Source organism: Macaca fascicularis, chromosome X (assembly GCF_037993035.2).
Source record: "Macaca fascicularis isolate 582-1 chromosome X, T2T-MFA8v1.1".
Taxonomy (NCBI): domain Eukaryota; kingdom Metazoa; phylum Chordata; class Mammalia; order Primates; family Cercopithecidae; genus Macaca; species Macaca fascicularis.
The window spans coordinates 52,005,380-52,025,100 of NC_088395.1; the positions used below are offsets into that span (position 1 = coordinate 52,005,380).

The 19,721-nt window shown below is 37.3% G+C and overlaps 1 pseudogene; it reads left to right on the plus strand.

The window, feature by feature from the left end:
• Nucleotides 1-17,512: 17,512 nt before the first annotated feature.
• On the plus strand, nt 17,513-19,022 carry LOC102121270 (periodic tryptophan protein 1 homolog pseudogene; annotated as a pseudogene).
• The last annotated feature ends 699 nt before the right edge of the window (nt 19,023-19,721 follow it).

The window sequence follows — 19,721 nt, forward strand, 5'->3', positions numbered from 1 at the left end:
TGTCTCTGCCAGGTTTTGGTATCAGGATGATGCTGTCCTCATAAAATGAGTTCACGGTAAGTCCCTCTTTTTTTACTGTTTGGAATAGTTTCAAAAGGAATGGTACCAGCTCCTCTTTGTACCTTTCGTAGAATTCATCTGTGAATGTGCCTCGTCCTGGGCTTTTTTTTGGTTGGTAGGCTATTAACTGCTACCTCAATTTCAGAACTTGTTATTGGTCTATTCAGGGATTTGACTTCTTCCTGGCTTAGTCTTGGGAGGGTGTATGTGTCCAGGAATTTATCCGTTTCTTCTAGATTTTGTAGTTTATTTGCATAGAGGTGTTTGTAGTACTCTCTGATGGTAGTTTGTATTTTTGTGGGATCAGTGGTGATATCCTCTTTATCATTTTTGTTGTGTCTATTTGATTCTTCTCTCTTTTCTTCTTTATTAGTCTTGCTAGCAGTCTATTTTGTTAATCTTTTCAAAAATACAGCTCCTGGATTCATTGATTTTTTTGGAGGGATTTTCATGTCTCTATCTTCTTCAGTTCTGCTCTGATCTTAGTTATTTCTTGTCTTCTGCTAGCTTTTGAATTTGTTTGCTTTTGCTTCTCTAGTTCTTTTAATTGTGATGTTAGGGTGTTGATTTTAGGTCTTTTCTGCTTTCTCTTGTGGGCATTTAGTGCTATAAATTTCTCTCTTAACACTGTTTTAGCTGCGTCCCAGAGATTCTGGTACGTTGTCTCTTTGTTCTCATTAGTTTCAAAGAACTTATTTATTTCTACCTTAGTTTCGTTATTTACCCAGTAGTCATTTAGGAGCAGGTTGTTCAGTTTCCATGTAGTTGTGCAGTTTTGATTGAATTTCTTAATCGTGATTTCTAATTTGATTGCACTATGGTCTGAGAGACTGTTTTGATTTCCATTCTTTTGCATTTGCTTATGTGGTCGATTTTAAAATAAATGCTATATGGTGCTGAGAAGAATGCATATTCTGTTGATTTGGGGTGGAGAGTTCTGTAGATGTCTATTAGGTCTGCTTGGTCCAGAGCTGAATTTAAGTCCTGAATATCCTTGTTAATTTTCTGTCTTGTTGATCTGTCTAATATTGACAGTGGGGTGCTAAAGTCTCCCGCTGTTATTGCGTGGGAGTCTAGGTCTCTTTGTAGGTCTCTAAGAACTTGTTTTTATGAATCTGGGTGCTCCTGTATTGGGTGCATATATATTTAGGATAATCAGCTCTTCTTGTTGCATGGATCCCTTTACCATTACGTAATGCCCTTCTTTGTCTTTTTTGATCTTTGTTGGTTTAAAGTCTGTTTTATCAGAGACTCGGATTGCAACTCCTGTTTTTGTTGTTGTTGTTGTTTCCATTTACTTGGTAAATATGATTTACATTTTAAAGCAATTGCTCTAGATACTCTGTGGAGAACTGATTGTAGAAGGGGAAAGATTTGAAGAGTCACTTAATAGACTCTTATGTCCGTGGCCTCATCTATCATGATAGAGAAGTTGATATGTATTTCAGGTAGAATATTAAGGATTTTGTGGTATTTTTAATATGGGATAAGAGATCAGGTAAAGTAAGCAGTGATGGAAGGCTCATAAGTTTCTGGTTTGGGAATCTGAATATATGTTGGTGATATTCACTGAATTGAAAAAGTCAATTGAAGGAATATGTAATGTTTGTGAGAAGGATATATTATAAGATATCAATTTGAGACATGTTAATTTTGAGTGTACTGAGAGATATCCAACTGTACAATGGAGATAGGCAGTTGGATTATGGATTAAAAATCATAGGCCAAGTTAATAGAGGAGATACAGATTTGGGAGCAGGAAACATAAAATGGTGTTTTAAACCTCCTTTCCTGAACCTGTTTACATTTCACTGTAGACACATTACAGAGGAAGTGCTGAGGAAAAGCATGCACCTGAAAGGGAGGTTGCTATGCAACAGATGAGGAAAGTCATTCAGCCAGGCAGAAGTGAAGTTGGCCTTTGGGAACCAAATGCTGCAGTCCTTCCTAGCATTAGTTGCCTTTCATATGAAGGCTTCTGGCATGAGTTGATGTCAGAACAAATGTGAACTGCACAAAGATCTGTCTTGAATTTTGGAAAAGTATCAGTTTAATTTGAGTCACCTCACATCTGTATTTAATTTTCTGCCTTTTTGAGTTTCTCCAGTTATCCTGGAAGCATAGCAGCGTGTGTGTCCTTGGGTAGGACCCAATTACTGTGCATTCCACTTTGCACATTGAGAAACCAGGCTCAGAAAATTGAGTGACCTGAGCAGGCTCAGACATATTGAGACAGACAGGCTGGGCACTCCATCGCTGGAATTCTGAAGCCCAGCCCAGTTTCTCTCCGTAAGACCACAGCTGCCCCAGACCCCAGCCCTGAAAGAAACCAGGGCTTGCCATGGCTCAGACACACAGGTCTGATTGTCCTGGCCGCTCCAGTGGGCACCAGGAAGGCCTCAGGGACATTGTGATTGTGTTCCTGATAAGGAAGAGGCCTGATGTTCTGAGTACAGAGTGGATGCCAAGGAGCAATTCTCATGCCTGGATGGACTCACACAGGGCAGGGAGAGGGTGGGGGCCTCTGCTTGTGTCCTCCTGAATGCAGAGCATGAGCTTGGACCTCCTAGAACACAAACGTTGCTTATTTGGACCAAATGTTGGGGTGGAGGATGTCTGTCATTCAAATGGGAAGGGTGCCTCGTTCCCCGGGCCGGCATGAGCAGAATGTGAACTTTGGAGTTAGGACGACCCAGGCTCAAACTTCTTTTTATAATTTCAACTTTTATTTTTGATTCAGGAGGTAAATGTACAAGTTTGTTACATGGGTATATTGTGTGATGCTGAGGCTTGGGATATGAATGATCCCATCACTCAGGTAATGAGCATAGTAGCCAATAGGTAACTTTTCAGTCCTTGCCCCACTTCATTTATCTATTCTCTAGTCGTCCACAGTGTGTATTGTTACCATCTTTATCTCCATGTGTACCCATTGCTTAGCTCCCACTTATATGTGAGAACATGAGGTATTTGGTTTTCTCTTCCTGCGTTAATTTGCTTAGGATAATGGCCTCCAGTTGCATCCATGTTCCTGAAAAGGACATGATTTCATTATTTTTTGTGGCTCTGTAGTATTCTGTGGTGTATATGTACCACGTTTTCTTTATCCATTACACCACTGATGGGCACCCGGGTTGGTTCCATGTCTTTGCTGTTGTAAATAGCATGGTAATGAACATATGAGTGCATGTTTCTTTTTGGTATAATAATCTATTTTCTTTTGGGTATATATTTAGTGATGGGATTGCTGGGTCAAATTGTAGCTCTGTTTTAAGTTCTTTGAGAAATGTCCAGCTCTGTTTTAAGTCCTTTGAGAAATATCTAGACTACTTTCCACAGTGGCTGGAGTAATTTACATTCCCACCAATAGCATATAAACATTCCTTTTTCTCTGCAGCCTTGCCAGCATCTGTTGTTTTTTAACTTTTTAATAACAGTCATTCTGAGTGGTGTTAGATGGTATCTCATTATGATTTTGATTTGTATTTCTCTAATGATAGTGATGTTGAGCATTTTTTCATATGTTTTTTGGTCACTTGTATGTCTTCTTCTGAGAAGTGTCTGCCAGGTGTGTTGACACATGCCTGTAATCCCAGCACTTTGTGAGGCTGAAGAGGGCAGATTGCTTGAGTCCAGCAGTTCAAGGCTAGCCTAGGCAACATGGCGAAACCCTGTCTCTACAAAAAACAAAAAAGTTAGCCGGCTGTGGTGATGCACACTTGTAGTTCCAGCTACTCAGGAGGCTGAGGTGGGAGGATCACTTGAGCCTAGGAGATCGAGGCTGCACTGAGCTATAATTTTGCCACTGCACTCCATCCTGGGTGACAGAGTGAGACTCTGTCTCAAATAAACAACAACAACAACAACAAAACACACACCAAAAAAACAGAAAAGTGTTCATGTCCTTTGCCCATCTTAAATTTTTTTTGCTTGTTGAATTATATAAGTTCCTTGTAGATTCTGGATATTAGACATTTGTTGAATGCATAGTTTGAGAATACTTTCTCCTATTTTGTAGGCTATCTGTTTACTCTGTTGATAATTTCTTTTGCTGTGTAGAAGCTCTTTAGTTTAATTAGGTCCTACTTGTCAATTTTTGGTTTTGTTGCAATTTCTATTGAGGACTTTTAGTGAAAAACTCTTCCCAAGATCAATGTCCAGGATGGTGTTTTAAAGGTTTTCTTCTAGGATTCCTATCGTTTAAGGTGTTGTATTTAATTCTTTAATCCATCTTTAGTTGATTTTTGTATATAGTGTAAGGAAAGGGTCCAGTTTCAATCTTCTGCTTATGGCTAGCCAGTTATCCCAACACCATTTATTGAATAGAGAGTTCTTTCCTCCTTGCTTATTTTTGTCAACTTTGTTGAAGATCAGATGGCTGGGGTGTGAAGCTTCATTTCTGGGTTCTTTATTCTCTTCCATTGGCTTATGTTTCTGTTTTTGTACCAGTACTACTATTTTGGTTACTGTAGCCTTATAACATGGTTTGAAGTTGGGGAATGTGCTGCCCAGGACCAAATTTTAAATTTTGTTTACTAGCTCTGTGGCTTTGTCTAGTTCATGCAATATGTATGTCTGTGCCTCAACTTCTTGATCTGTAAAATGAAGATACTGACATCCACCTCCCAGGGCTGCTACGAGAGGAAGACAAGCCCCATAACAGATCCTGCTGTGATATCCAAGTCTGCCTTGCCCTTCTATCCTTCCCCAACACACACAAAATAAGTTCATTGCTGGGCTTACACAAAAGGCAGGGAAGATACAGGCAATTCATAAGTGAGGTGCTCATGTGGAGGTACTTGGCCCCCATTTATGCATCTTCTCTCAGTCCTTGCTTTTCCTCAGCCCTAGAGCTGAGGAGTTGTTCAAGAGGTATTTGGTGTAGCAGTTGTTTCAGTTAGAGGCCCTCATAGAGATCTCTTTTAGAGAAGCAACTGATATCTTATACTGGCCACCTTGTGGAAAGTCCTGTGGTTCACAATATTTCAGGTTATTGACACTCAGCAAAGATCCTGCCCAAGGAGGCTGATCCATGGCAATTGGACTCACAGAAGTAATTATAGAACAGAAGCCAATTTATTAACATAAACTCATTTTGACTGCCTGGTGCTCACTCTTGTGTACCTTCTCTCTCCCAATAAAGGAAAACAGTCACAGGTAACTTGAGTGAGGGGAGTTGATGGTCATGTCAGTGGCTGGAATTCTTGAGTTAAAATTCTCCATTCACAGAAGCTTTTACATGGAATTTCTGGTTACAAATTTTGGTGGTCTGCAGACAAGTTAGTTTGTCTATGTTCCAAGTTTGAAGCATGAAGAAACTGAAAAACCAAATAGACCAATAATAAGTAAAGACGTTGAATCAATAAGAAAGTCTCCCAACAACAAAAAGGCCTGGGACCAAATAGCTTCATTTTTTAATTCTACCAAACTTTTAAAGAAATACTAATATCAATTTATCTCAAAATTTTCCCAAAAATTGAAGATGAGGGAACTCTCCTTAACTCATCCAATAAGCCCAGCACTACCCTGGGCCCATACCAAAATCAAAATCAGACAAGGCTCCCCCAAAAAATGAAATTACAGTACAATATTTCTGATGAGTATTGATGCAAAAATCCTCCACAAAATACTAGCACACTGAATCCAATAGCACATCAAACAGGTTATTCACTATGAACAAGCTAAATTTATTCTAGGGATGCAATAATGGTTCAACATGCACGTATCTATAAATGTGACACATAGCATTAACAAATGAAGGATGAAAAGCATATTATTATCTCAATAGATGCAGAAAAGTCATTTGACAAAATTCAGCATCCTTACACAATAAAAAACTCTCAACAAATTAGGCATAAAAAGAGCATACCTAAAAAAAAAATGAAGGCCATATATGACAAACCCACCACTAACATTATACTGAATGGATAAAAATTGAAAGTCTTTCCTTTAAGATCTGGAACAAGACAAGAATGCCCATGTACACCACTTTTGTTCAACATAGTATTGGAAGTCCTAGCTAGAGCAATTAGGCAAGAGAAAGAAATAAAGGGCAACTATATTGGAAAAAAGAAGTCAAATTGTCCTTGTTTTCAGATGACATAATCTTATACTTAGAAAAACTTAACAACCCCACCAAAAAAACTTGAAACTGATAAATGAATTCAATAAAGAGGCAGGATACAAAATCAGGACTCACAAATCAGTATCATTACAATCTGAAAAAGGAATCAAGACATCGATTCCATTTACAATGGCTACAAAAATGGAATACTTAAGAATTAATTAAACCAAAAAAGTCAAAGATCTCTGCAATGAAAACTATAAAACACTGATGAAGGATATTGAAGAGGACACAAAAAATGGAAATATATCTCATGTACATGGATTGGAAGAAATAATATTGTTAAACTGTCCGTACTACCCAAAGCAATCTACAGATTCAATGTAATCCCTATCAAAATACCAATGTCATCCTTCACAGAAACAGAAAAAACAATTCTAAAATTTATATGGAACCACAAAAGACCTTGAATAACCACAGTGATCCTGAGCAAAATGAAAAAAACTGGAGACATCACATTATCTGACTTCAAAATATACTCCACAGGTATAACTAAAACAGCATGGTATTGGCATAAAAACAGCCATATAGACCAACGTATCAGAATAAAAAACCCAGAAGTAAATCTATACATTTACAGCTAACTCATTTTTGACAAAGACATCAAGAACAAAGACGTAAATATAAAACCTGAAGCTATGAAACTTCTAGAAAAAACACATTGGGGAAATGCTTCAGGACATTGGTCTTGGTAAAACTTTTGTGTAGGACCTCAAAAGCACAGGCAGCTAAAGCAAAAATAGACAAATCGAATTATGTCAAGCTAAAAACCTTCTGAACAGCAAAAGACACAACAGAGTGAAGAGGCAACCTACAGAAAGGGAGAAAATATTTGCAAACTATTCATGTGACAAGGGATTATTAACCAGAATATATAAGAAACTAAAAAAAACTCAACAGTGAAAGAAAAAATCTGATCTTAAAATAGGCAAATGATCTGAATAGACATTTCTCAAAAGAAGACATTCAAATGGCAAACATATATTAAAAGTACTCAATATCGCTAATCATCAGGGAAATGAAAATCAAAACTATGAGGCATCATCTCATCCCAATAAATATTGTTATTATCAAAAAGACAAAAAAAAACAGAACTGGCGAGACTGTAGAGAAAGGGAAACTTTTGTATATTGTTGGTGCAAATGTAAATTAGTACAGGCATTTTGGAAAACAGAATGTGGGTTTCTAAAAAATCTAAAAATAGAAATGCCATATGATCCAGCAATCCCATTGCTGGATGTATATCCAAACAAACAGAAATCATATCAGCATGCCCATGTTCATTGTAGCACTATTCGCAGTAGCCAAGATATAAAATCAATCTAAATCCCCATGAATAGATGAATGGATAAAGAAAATGTGGTGTATTTATACACAATTGAATAATATTCAGCCATAAAAAGAACGAAATTCTGTCATTTGAAGCAACATAGGTGAGCCTGGAGGGCACTGTGCAACAGATGAATGGAGAAACAAATGTGGTATATCCGTACAATGGAATATTACTCAACCATAAACAGGAACAAAGTACGATTGAGTCTTGAACAATGGTGGGGGATGGGGCTAGTTGTGCCCATCCTCTACACAGTTGAAAACTCATGTCTAACTTTAGACTCCCCCAAAACTTAACCGCTAATAGCCTACTGTTGACTGGAAGACTTACTGGTAACATAAACAGTTGATTAAAACCTATTTGTATGTTATATGAATTATATACTCTATTCTTACAGTAAAATAAGATAGAGAAAAGAAAATGTAATAAGAAAATCATAAGAAAGGAAAATATACTTACTATGTTTTACCACAATAAAAAATAAACTTAAAAAATATTTTAGTGTGCCTGTCAGCAGCCAGGTCATCCTCTCACAGCTAGACTGCCTCAGACAAAAGTACTACACATATTTTTTTCTGCTTGGACGTCCCATTCACAGATTCCATACAGCCCACCTCCCTCCTTCCTACACAATCCTTTCTTTATTTTTGAGTGTAATTATTAAGCTTTAATTAAGATATTTATCTAATTTTTTACTTTACAGATCATTTATTCTCTTTCCAGGCATCAAATAACCATTTATAAAAATTGATTTTATACCAACTCACAAAGAAAACAAAGTTCCCGAAAGTAGAAAGTATAAAACAACCTTCTCTGTGACCACAATGCCAAATGCAATCTAGAGCAATACTGTTTAAAAGAACGTGTGTAATGATGGAAATAGTCCATATCTGCAGTGTCCAATGTGGTGATCACTAGCTACATGAGGCTATTGGGCACTTGAAATGTGGCTACTTTGTTGGAGGGACTGATTTTTAACTTTTAGTTAATTGTGGTTAATCTGAATGTAACTAGCCACACGTGGCCAGTGGCAACCATATTGGAAAGGGCAAATCTAGGAAATTAGAACAAAAGTTAAAACAAACAGAAACCATACTTGGAAGTTAAAAAGCACTTGTACCCACAAACAAAACTGTGCATACACATATACATGCACACTCTCACACATGCACTTCAAAGTAACTATTGAATTAAAGAGAAGAGCAAATCCACAGGGCACTTAGAAAATGAAAACATTGCATATATCAAAGCAAACAGGATGCATATAAAACTACATATTCATAGTATTAAATTTTTTCTTCCTTATTAAAGAAAAAAGAAGCAAAACAAATGAACTAGACACTACAATCCAGACATCAAAGATAAGCACAGAAACATTTTAATGAAAATCAGAAAACTACAAATTATCATAAATCCAGGAGCTGATCATTTGGAAAAAAAAAAATAGATTTTTTTTTTTTTGTAAATTACTTGAAGAAAAAAGTGAAATTAAAATAAGAGATTATAATAGGATGTACACTTTTATATAAATATACAATGTGATGTAAAACTATTCTAATAAACTTAAAATCTTGATACTAATCAAATTAGAATAAAATCAGAATATTAGCAAAAACTACTTGAGAAATACAAAGAAATTAAAAATTTTTGAAATTCTAATTTTTATTTTAGATACTGGAGTACATGTGATTTGTTATATGGGAATATTGCATGATGTTGAGGTTTGGAGTATTGATCCTGTCACCCAGGTAGTGAACATAGTACCAAATAGTTTTTGTTTTACCTACCCTTCCTCCCACCATCCTCTAGTATTCCACAGTGTCTATTGTTCCTATATTTATGTCCATGTATACTCAAAGATTATCTTCCACTTCTAAGTGAGAATATGCAGTATTTGGTTTTCCATTCCTGCATTAATTTGCTTAGGATTATGGCCTGTAGCTCCATCAATGTTTCTGAGAAGGACATGATTTTATTCCTATTTATGGCTATGTAGTGTTCCATGGTGTATATGTATCACATTTTCTTTATCCAGTCTACCACTGATGAGCACCTAGTTTGATTCCATGTCTTTGCTATTGTGAATAGTGTGGTGATGAACATATGAATGGGTGCTTCTTCTTGACATAGTAATTTATTTTTACTTGGCAGAGATACAACAAAAAAAGAAAACTTCAGGCCAATATCCTTGATGAACATTGATGCAAAAATCATCAACAAAATACTGGCAAACTGAAATGAGCAGCACATCAAAAAGCTTATTTACCACTATCAAGTAGGTTTCATCCCCAGGATGCAAGTCTGGTTCAACATATGCAAATAAAAAAATGTGATTCATCACATAAGCAAAACTGAAGACAAAAACCACATGATTATCTCAATAGATGCAGAAAAGGCCTTTGATAAAACTCAACATCCCTTCATGTTAAAAACTCTCAATAAACTAGGTATTGAAGAAACATACCTCAAAATAATAAGAGCCATCTATGACAAACCCACAACCAATTTCTTAATGAATGGGCAAAAGCTGGAAGCATTTCCCTCAAAAACTGGCACAAGACAAGGTTGCCCTCTCTCACCACTCCTATTCAACATAGTATTGGAAGTTTTGGCCAGGTCAATCAGGCAAAAGAAAGAAACAAAGTGTATTCAAATAGGAAGAGAGGAAGTCAAACTATCTTTGTTTGCAGATGACATGATCCTATATCTAGAAAACCCCATCGTTTCAGCCCAAAGGCTTCCTAAGCTGATAAGCAACTTCAGTAAAGTCTCAGGATATAAAACCAATGTGCAAAAATTGCTAGCATTCCTATACACAAACAACAGGCAAGCTGAGGGCCAAATTATGATTGAACTCCCATTCACAATTGCCAAAAAAAGAACAAAATACCTAGGAATACAGCTAACAAAGTAAGCGAAGGACCTCTTCAAGGAGAACTACAAATCACAGCTCAAAGAATCAGAGATGACACAAACAAGTGGAAAATCATTCCATGCCATGGATAGAAAGAATCAATATTGTGAAAATGGCCATACTGCCCAAATCAATTTATACATTCAATGCTATGCCCATTACACTACCAGTGACATTCTTCAGAGAATTAGAAAAAACTATTTTAAAATTCAAACGGAACCAAAAAAGAGCCCAAATAGCCAAGGCAATTCCTAAGCAAAAAGAACAAAGCTGGAGGCATCATGCTATTCAACTTCAAACTATACTACAGGGTGACAATAACCAAACCAGCATGGTACTGCTACAAAAACAGACTAATGGAATACAATTGTAAACTCAGAAATTAGACCACACACCTATAGCCATCTGATCTTTGACAAACCTGACAAAAAATGAGCAATGGGGAAATGATTGCCTATTTAATATAATGGTGCTGGGAGAACTGGCTAGCAATATGCAGAAAATTAAAACTGGACCTCTTCCTTACACCACATACAAAAATCAACTCAAAATGGATCCAAGACTTAGATGTAAAACTCAAAACTATAAAAGCCCTAGAAGAAAACCTAGGCAGTACCATTCTGGACATAGGCATGTGCAAAGATTTCATGATGAACATGCCAAAAGCAATTGCAACAAAATCAACAATTGACAAATGGGATGTGATTAAACTAAAGAGCTTCTGCACAGCAAAAGAAATTATCAACAGAGTAAACAGACAACCTACAGAATGGAAGAAAATTTTTGCAAACTATGCATCTGACAAAGATCTAATATCCAACATCTATAAGGAACTTAAACAAATTTACAATAAAAAACAAACAACCTCATTAAAAAGTGAAAAAAAGACATGAACAGACACTTCTCAAAAGAAGACATACATACATAAAGGCAGCCAACAAATGTATGAAAACAAAATCTTCACTGGTCATTAGAGAAATGCAAATCAAAACCACAATGGGATACCATTTCATGCCAGTCAGAATGGCTCTTATTAAAAAGTCCAAAAACAACAGATGCTGGTGAGGTTGCAGATAAAAAGGAATGCTTTACGCTGTTGGTGGGAGTGTAAATCAGTTCAACAATTATGGAAGGCAGAGTGGTGATTTCTCAGAGATGTAGAGGCAGAAATACCATTTGACCCAGCAATCTCATTATTTGGTATATACCTAATAATTACTAAGTATATATATTTCTGTTATAAAGATATATGCACGTGTATGTTCGTTGAGGCACTATTCACAATAGCAAAGGCATGGAATCTACCTAAATGCCCATCAATGACAGACTGGATAAAGAAAATGTCGGCCGGGCGCGGTGGCTCAAGCCTGTAATCCCAGCACTTTGGGAGGCCGAGACGGGTGGATCACGAGGTCAGGAGATCGAGACCATCCTGGCTAATGCGGTGAAACCCCGTCTCTACTAAAAAAAAAAATACAAAAAACTAGCCGGCCGAGGTGGCGGGCGCCTGTAGTCCCAGCTACTCGGGAGGCTGAGGCAGGAGAATGGCGCAAACCCGGGAGGCGGAGCTTGCAGTGAGCTGAGATCCGGCCACTGCACTCCAGCCTGGGCGACAGGGCGAGACTCCGTCTCAAAAAAAAAAAAAAAAAAAAAAAAAAAAAGAAAATGTCATATATACACCACGGAATACTGTAGCCATAAAAAGAAGTGAGATAATGTCCTTTGCAAGGACATGGATGGAGCTGGATGCCATTATCTTTGGCAAACTAATGCACGAACAGAAAACTAAATACGAAAAACCGTGCACTCACTTATAAGTGGGAGCTAAATGATGAGAACACATGGACACATGGGGGAGGGAATAACACATTGGGGTCTTCGGAGGGTCGGGGTGGGGGAGGAGGGAGAGGATCAGGAAGAATAGCTAATGGATGCTGGGCTTAATACCTAGGTGATAGGTTTGTCTGTGCAGTAAACCACCATGGCACACATTTACCTATGTAACAAACCTGCACATCCTTCACATGTACTCCTGAACTTAAAATAAAAGTAGGAAATTAGAAAAAATAATTATCTATTTTCTTTTGGGTATGTGGTGGGATTGCTGGATCAAATGGTAGCTCTGTTTTAAGTTCTTTGGGAAATGACCAGACTGCTTTCCATGGAGGCTGGGCCAATTTACATTCCCATCAACAGTGTATAAATATTCCCTTTTCTCTGCAGCCTTGCCAGCATCTGTTATATTTTGACTTTTAAATAATAGCCATTCTGACTGGTGAGAGATGGTGTCTTGTTTTGGTTTTAATTTGCATTTCTCTGATGATTAGTGATGCTGACCATTTTTTTGTATGTTTATTGGCTACTTGTATGTCTTATTTTGAAAAGTGCCTGTTCAAATAATTTGCTTATTTTTAATGGGGTTTGTTTTTTGCCCCATGCAGTTTTTTTCTCATGCAAAACGCAGTGTCATTATATTAGGTATGAATATCAATATAGCTTTACCTCCTCCACGTGAGAATCTAGCCACTGGTGGGAGGAGTGTCCTCAAGCTTCCCACATCTACAAATGCTTTCTAGGATTAATCTTAAAAATAATTTTATTCCTTAAATTGTGGTTTTTCCTTACCCTTTCCTAATGCCATGAAAATATTATTCAAAAAGATGTGTTTTTTTTTTTGGTAAGAGCAGAAAAGTATGCTAACTGTGGATTTACATTCTTTGTAATATAATAAAAGAATTCCATATTGTTGGACATTCAGGTGTTTTCCAATTACAATTGCATATGAAACATGAATATTTTTGCTTTTAAATATTAAAGTAAATCTCTGATTGTTTCTTTGCAGTTAATTCCTAAAACTGGAATCATTGATATGTGACTATATGAACATTTCTAAAACTTTCATGAATACATTTCTCTCCAGAATAGCTTTACCAATTCATAATGCTACAGCTATGTGTGAATGCCAATTCTACTGCATTATCACCAACACTGGCCACTATTCTCTAAATATTTGCCAACCTCATTTTTTTTTTTTTTGAGACAGAGTCTCACTCTGTTGCCCAGGCTGGAGTGCAGTGGTTCACTCTTGGCTCACTGCAACCTCTGCCTCTTGGGTTCAAGCAATTCTTGTGCCTCAGCTTCCCAAGGAACTGGGATTACAGACGTGCACCACCACCATGCCTGGCTGATTTTTTTGTATTTTTAATAGAGACAGGATTTCACCATGTTGGTCAGGAGGGTCTCAAACTTCTGACCTCAAGTGATCCACCTGCCTTGGCCTCCCAAAGTGCTGGGATTACAGATGTGAGCCATCACAGCTGGCCGCCAACCTCATATTTGAAAAACAGGTGATTCAATATTGTTTTATTTAAAAAATATATTTACTCCCTTCTAATTATAGAAACCATTTATATTTATCTAGGAAACTGGAAAATATATAAGAGAATGAAGAACAAAATAAAGTCTATAATCTTACACTAATGTAACTGCTGTTATCATTTTAAATATTCTGTTTACATTTAGTTGTTTATTTAATTATCATTGACTCCTTCTTTCTCTTCACATTCCATATCCAGCCAATCTGTAAGGAAAATATTTTGGTTTTATCTTCAAAATATGTTTAAAAATTTGGTCATTTATTACCAGTTCTATAGTTATCACTCTGGTTCCAACCACCGTCATTGCTCATGCGGACCATTATAATAGTATTTTCACTGGTGGTATGGTTTGGTTCTGTGTCCCTACCCAAATCTCATCTTGAATGGTAATCCCCTCCTGTTGAGGGAAGGACCTGGTGGGAGGTGATTGGATCATGGGGGTGGTTTCCTCCATGCTGTTCTCATGATACTGAGTGAGTTGTCATGAGATCTAATGGTTTAAAAGTGCTTGGTAGTTCCCCCCTTGCTCTCTCTCGCTCCTGCAGCCATGTGAAGAAGGTCCTTGCTTCGCTTTCGCCTTCCACTATGATTGTAAGTTTCTTTAGGCCTCCCCAGCCATGCAGAACTGTGAGTCAATTAAACGTTTTTTCTTCATAAATTACCCAGTTTTAGGTAGTTCTTTACAGCAGTATGAAAATGGACTAATACAACTGGTCTCCCTACTTTGACCCTGTCTCAGGCAGTCTCCTCTCCACACAGCATCTGGAGATATCCTGTGACATCTCATGTCACTTCTCTACTCAAAATCTTTCCATATTTCTTATCAAACTCAGAGGAAAATTAAAGTTGTTACAGTGGTTTATAAAGTCTAACTGGATTAATTTATCACCTCTATGATCTAATTGCCTCACCCTCTCAGCCACTCCACTGCAGTCGTATTGGCTTCCTTCCAGATCCTTAAATATACCAGGCTTGCTCTCCCACTTTAGGTATTTTTCTCAGCTGTTTTCATTGACAGAAATACTCTTCCATAATACAGCTGCATGACTAATTCTCCCAGAGTGAAGCATTAGCTCAAGTGAGCACCCCAAGAATATTCTGATCCACTTTGCTATGCTCTATTTTTCTCTTCTACACAACTCTTATTTTGTAATGCACTATATGGTTATTTACAGAATATTTCTTCCACTAGAAAATAAGATTCAAAAGGGAAGAAATATTTGGGTGTTTTGTTTTATGTTTCTGAAGAACATTAAACAAGGACCTGGCACATAGAAGGCACTTAGTAAATATTTTCCATGGTCTACAGTGACCATAAAGTCATAACAAACCAATTGCTTATGAGAGATACAACTGTTCCTGCTAATGATACAATTCCTTTGTTTTGATGGCAAATAACACCCTTAATAACAGTGATTTGCTTATCAGTAAAACATGGATATTTGTACCAATCTAACTTACAGGTTTGTCATAAGAACTAAAATAGATAACATATTTAAAGAACTTACTGCTTGGCACGTAGTATACACTCAATAAATGTTAGCTACACTATTTTATAGTGCTTATGAGTGCTTTACTCAGGAGTTAGACAGTCCTGGGTTTATCATATCTTTCTTCCACTACTGGTTACATGGTTTTGGTCAACTTACTTAACAATGTATATATAAGGGGATATTATTCAGCCCTAGAAAAGAAGAAAATCCTGCCATCTGTGACAATATGGTTGAACCTGGTAGACATTATGCTAAGTGAATTAAGCTAGACACAGAAAGAAAATTACTGCATAATCTTATTTACATGTGGAATCTTAAAAAGTTGAATTCATAGAAGCAGAGAGGAGAATGTTAGTTACAGGAGAAGGGGAAGAATGGGAGATGGTGGTCAAAGTGTACAAAGTTTCAATGATGTAGAATGAATAATTTCTAGCGATCTAATGTACAGCATGGGGGCTGTAGTTAATACATATGTGGATATTTGAAATTTGCTAAAAGATTAGATCTTGAGTATTCTTACCATAAAAACGTAACTATGTGAAGAGATAGATATGTTAATTAGCTTAACTGTAATAATCAGTTTACCGTTTATTTATATCAAAACATCACAGTGTACATATTAAACACACACAATTTTAAGTTAAAAACATAAATGCTATATGTTTTTACCACAATACAAAAAAAATTAAAAAACAGAGACAATTTTTTGTGTGCGAAATCCAGAGAAGGGACAGAGTTAATGAGTTCTCCTGTAGTTCTAGAAATTATTGAAAAATTGAGAAGATACAAATCAAGATTATCTAAATGTCCAAAGTTTAAACATGTGGGGTACATATGATAATTGAATACATTCACATAATTTGTAAAGGTCAAGTCATTGTAATTGGGATATCCATCACCTTAAATATTTGTCTTTATGCTGGAAAGATTTGATATATGCGTATATATCTAAAAGATTCGAAAGCAGAGTCTTGAAGAGATATTTGCAGACTCATTTTCATAGCAATTCTATTCACAATACCCAATGAGATTGGAAGTATTCTTCCAGCTATTTTGAAATATACAATAGATTGTATAGTTACCCTGCTGATCTATCCAACACTCGGTCTTATTTCTTCTATCAAACTGTATATTTGTACCCTTTAATCAACCTGTCTTCATCCACCTCTCCCCCATATGCACCCTGGCCTCTGGCCGCCACCAATATACACTCTATTTTCTTATGTTTTCCTCTTTAAATTGGCTGCTAGAAAGCTTAGAGTCATATTCATGGTTCACCTAATGGTGTTCCTTCTGTGTTTTAACTTCTTAATATTGATTTTATTTTTTTCTACCCATTTCCTTTTTGTCTTATTATTTTAAAATGTTAATTATATATTGTGTGAATCATATACATTCTCAGGGCAAATTTTAAAATACTTACAAAAGTATTAAATATAAAGTGCATATAGTTATATATGCACTTACATATAATCAAATAAATATTATTTAAGCCAAAACAATGAGATATTTTTCAGCTACCAAATTATCAATAGTTAAAACCTATTCTTTGGGTATATACATTAGGATTATAAATCATGCTGCTATAAAGACACATGCACATGTATGCTTATTGCGGCACTATTCACAATAGCAAAGACTTGGAATCAACCCAAATGTCCATCAGTGACAGACTGGATTAAGAAAATGTGGCACATATACACCATGGAATACTATGCAGCCATAAAAAAGGATGAGTTTGTGTCCTTTGTAGGGACATGGATGCAGCTGGAAACCATCATTCTTAGCAAACTATCACAAGAACAGAAAACCAAACACTGCATGTTCTCACTCATAGGTGGGAACTGAACAATGAGATCACTTGGACTCATCACACACTGGGGCCTATCATGGGGAGGGGGGAGAGGGGAGGGATTGCATTGGGAGTTAAACCTGATGTAAATGACGAGTTGATGGGTGCTGACGAGTTGATGGGTGCAGCACAGCAACATGGCACAAGTATACATATGTAACAAACCTGCACGTTATGCACATGTACCCTAGAACTTAAAGTATAATAATAATAATACATAAATAAATAAAAAATAAAATAAAATAAAATAAAAATAAAAATTAGAATAAAAAAACAAAAACCTATTCAACGTGAGCGGCCCCGTGCGGAGCCCCGACAGTGTGGCCGCAGCGCGGCTGTGGTCCCTCATGCTTGGCCGAGTTTCTAGCCTGACACGCCCTTGACCTGAGGATCATGAACCGCAGCTGCCAGGTGAGGTGTGTGGCCTGGGTCCGCTGCGGCATGGCCAAAGAGACACCAGACAAGGTAGAGCTGAGTAAAGAAGAAGTAAAACGTCTCATTGCTGAGGCAAAGGAGAAATTGCAAAAAGAAGGTGGGTGGTGGCATTGATGAAGAGGAGACAGGCAGTCCTTCAGAAGATGGCATGCAGAGTGCACGCACCCAGGCACGCCCAAGAGAGCCCCTGGAGGATGGTGACCCAGAGGATGACAGGACGCTCGATGATGATGAGCTAAGTATGACTTATATAAATATGATGAGGAAGATGACCCAGATGCTGAGACTCTTGGTGAATCTCTCTTGGGTCTTATGGTCTACGGGAGTAATGATCAAGATCCTTACGTTACTCTGAAAGATACAGAACAATATGAACTTGAAGATTTCTTGCTTAAGCCCAGTGATAATCTCATAGTTTGTGGCCGAGCTGAACAGGACCAGTGCAATTTAGAGGTGCATGTTTATAATCAAGAAGAAGACTCTTTTTATGTACATCAGGATATACTCTTGTCTGCATATCCTCTGAGTGTGGAATGGCTGAATTTTGATCCTAGCCCAGATGATTCTACTGGAAATTACATTGCTGTAGGAAACATGACCCCTGTTATTGAAGTGTGGGACCTTGATATAGTGGACTCTTTAGAGCCAGTCTTCATACTGGGAAGTAAACTTTCAAAAAAGAAGAAAAAGAAAGGAGAGAAGAGTTTCTCAGCAGAAGGGCATACCGATGCTGTCCTTGACCTTTCATGGAATAAGCTAATCAGAAATGTTTTAGCAAGTACGTCAGCGGACAACACTGTAATTCTGTGGGATATGTCCTTGGGGAAACCAGCAGCTAGTCTCCCTATACACACAGACAAGGTCCAAATGCTGCAGTTTCATCCATTTGAAGCACAGACTCTGATTTCTGGCTTTGTATGACTGCCGAAGTCCAGATGAAAGCCATCGAATGTGGCGATTCAGTAGGCAGATAGAGTGACTTGGAATCACTTTTCACCTTGTCATTTTTTGGCCAGTACAGATGATGGCTTTGTGTATAAATTGGATGCAGGTTCAGATAAGCCAATTTTTACACTTAATGCGCACAATGATGAAATCTCTGGTCTTGATCTTAGCAGTCAAATCAAGGGCTGTCTCGTGACTGCTTCAGTTGACAAATATGTGAAGATCTGGGACATCTTAGGAGATAGGCCAATTCTAGTTCATTCTAGGGACATGAAAATGGGAGTTCTCTTCTGTTCTTCATGTTGCCCTGATTTGCCATTTATTTATGCCTTTGGAGGTCAAAAAGAAGGGCTTTGGGTCTGGGATATAAGCACAGTCTCTTCGGTAAACGAAGCATTTGGAAGACGAGAGCGGCATGTTCTCAAGAGTGCAAGAAATTCATCTATCAGTGGCCCTTTTGGCAGCAGGAGCTCAGACACACCCATGTAGTCTTAATGAAGATCATCTAATTTCCCATTTACCTTAACTGGGAATTTTGAAAAGTGGGCCTAAAATTGTTCCATATGTGGCAGCAACCATGCAGAGTGACTGAAACACAATTCATTTCTGACTTCCTGATATTCCTTTCTGCAACTGTGGTGGCACCACAAACAGAGCTGGTCTTTGTGCTTGCTCTTCAAATGGATGGTTTGTAAGGCTCTTGTTGCATTTCTTAAAAGAGTAATAAAAAGGATTTAAAAAAAATAGTTCCTCAAACATACCATCTGTCACAGTTAATCTAGGTTTGCAAATATGTAGTAATTTATAGAATTTTTAAAGCGTAAAATCCTGTAATATTAAAAGATGGGTAAACCTAGGCCTGGAAAGGTTGTTATTTAGCTAAGATTGCACAGGAGGCCACAAACAGAGGCAAGTGCCCCAGAGACTCCACTTTCCTTCCTAACTATTCTCAAATTAATGCTCGTGATTGAGAAGTATGCTCAATGCAACTCATAGAGTTTGGTAAGTAAAAGTTACATGCCCCTGTTTTCCTAGCATGATATTCACTGTTATCAAAGACAAGAGGCAGACCATTCATTCATTCTCAAAACACTGAATGCCATTCTGTGCCCAGTGCTATACAAGGCATGGGAGGTTCAGTGTGAATAAGTCTTTGCTCTCCACCTAACAAGGGACAATTTTAATTGT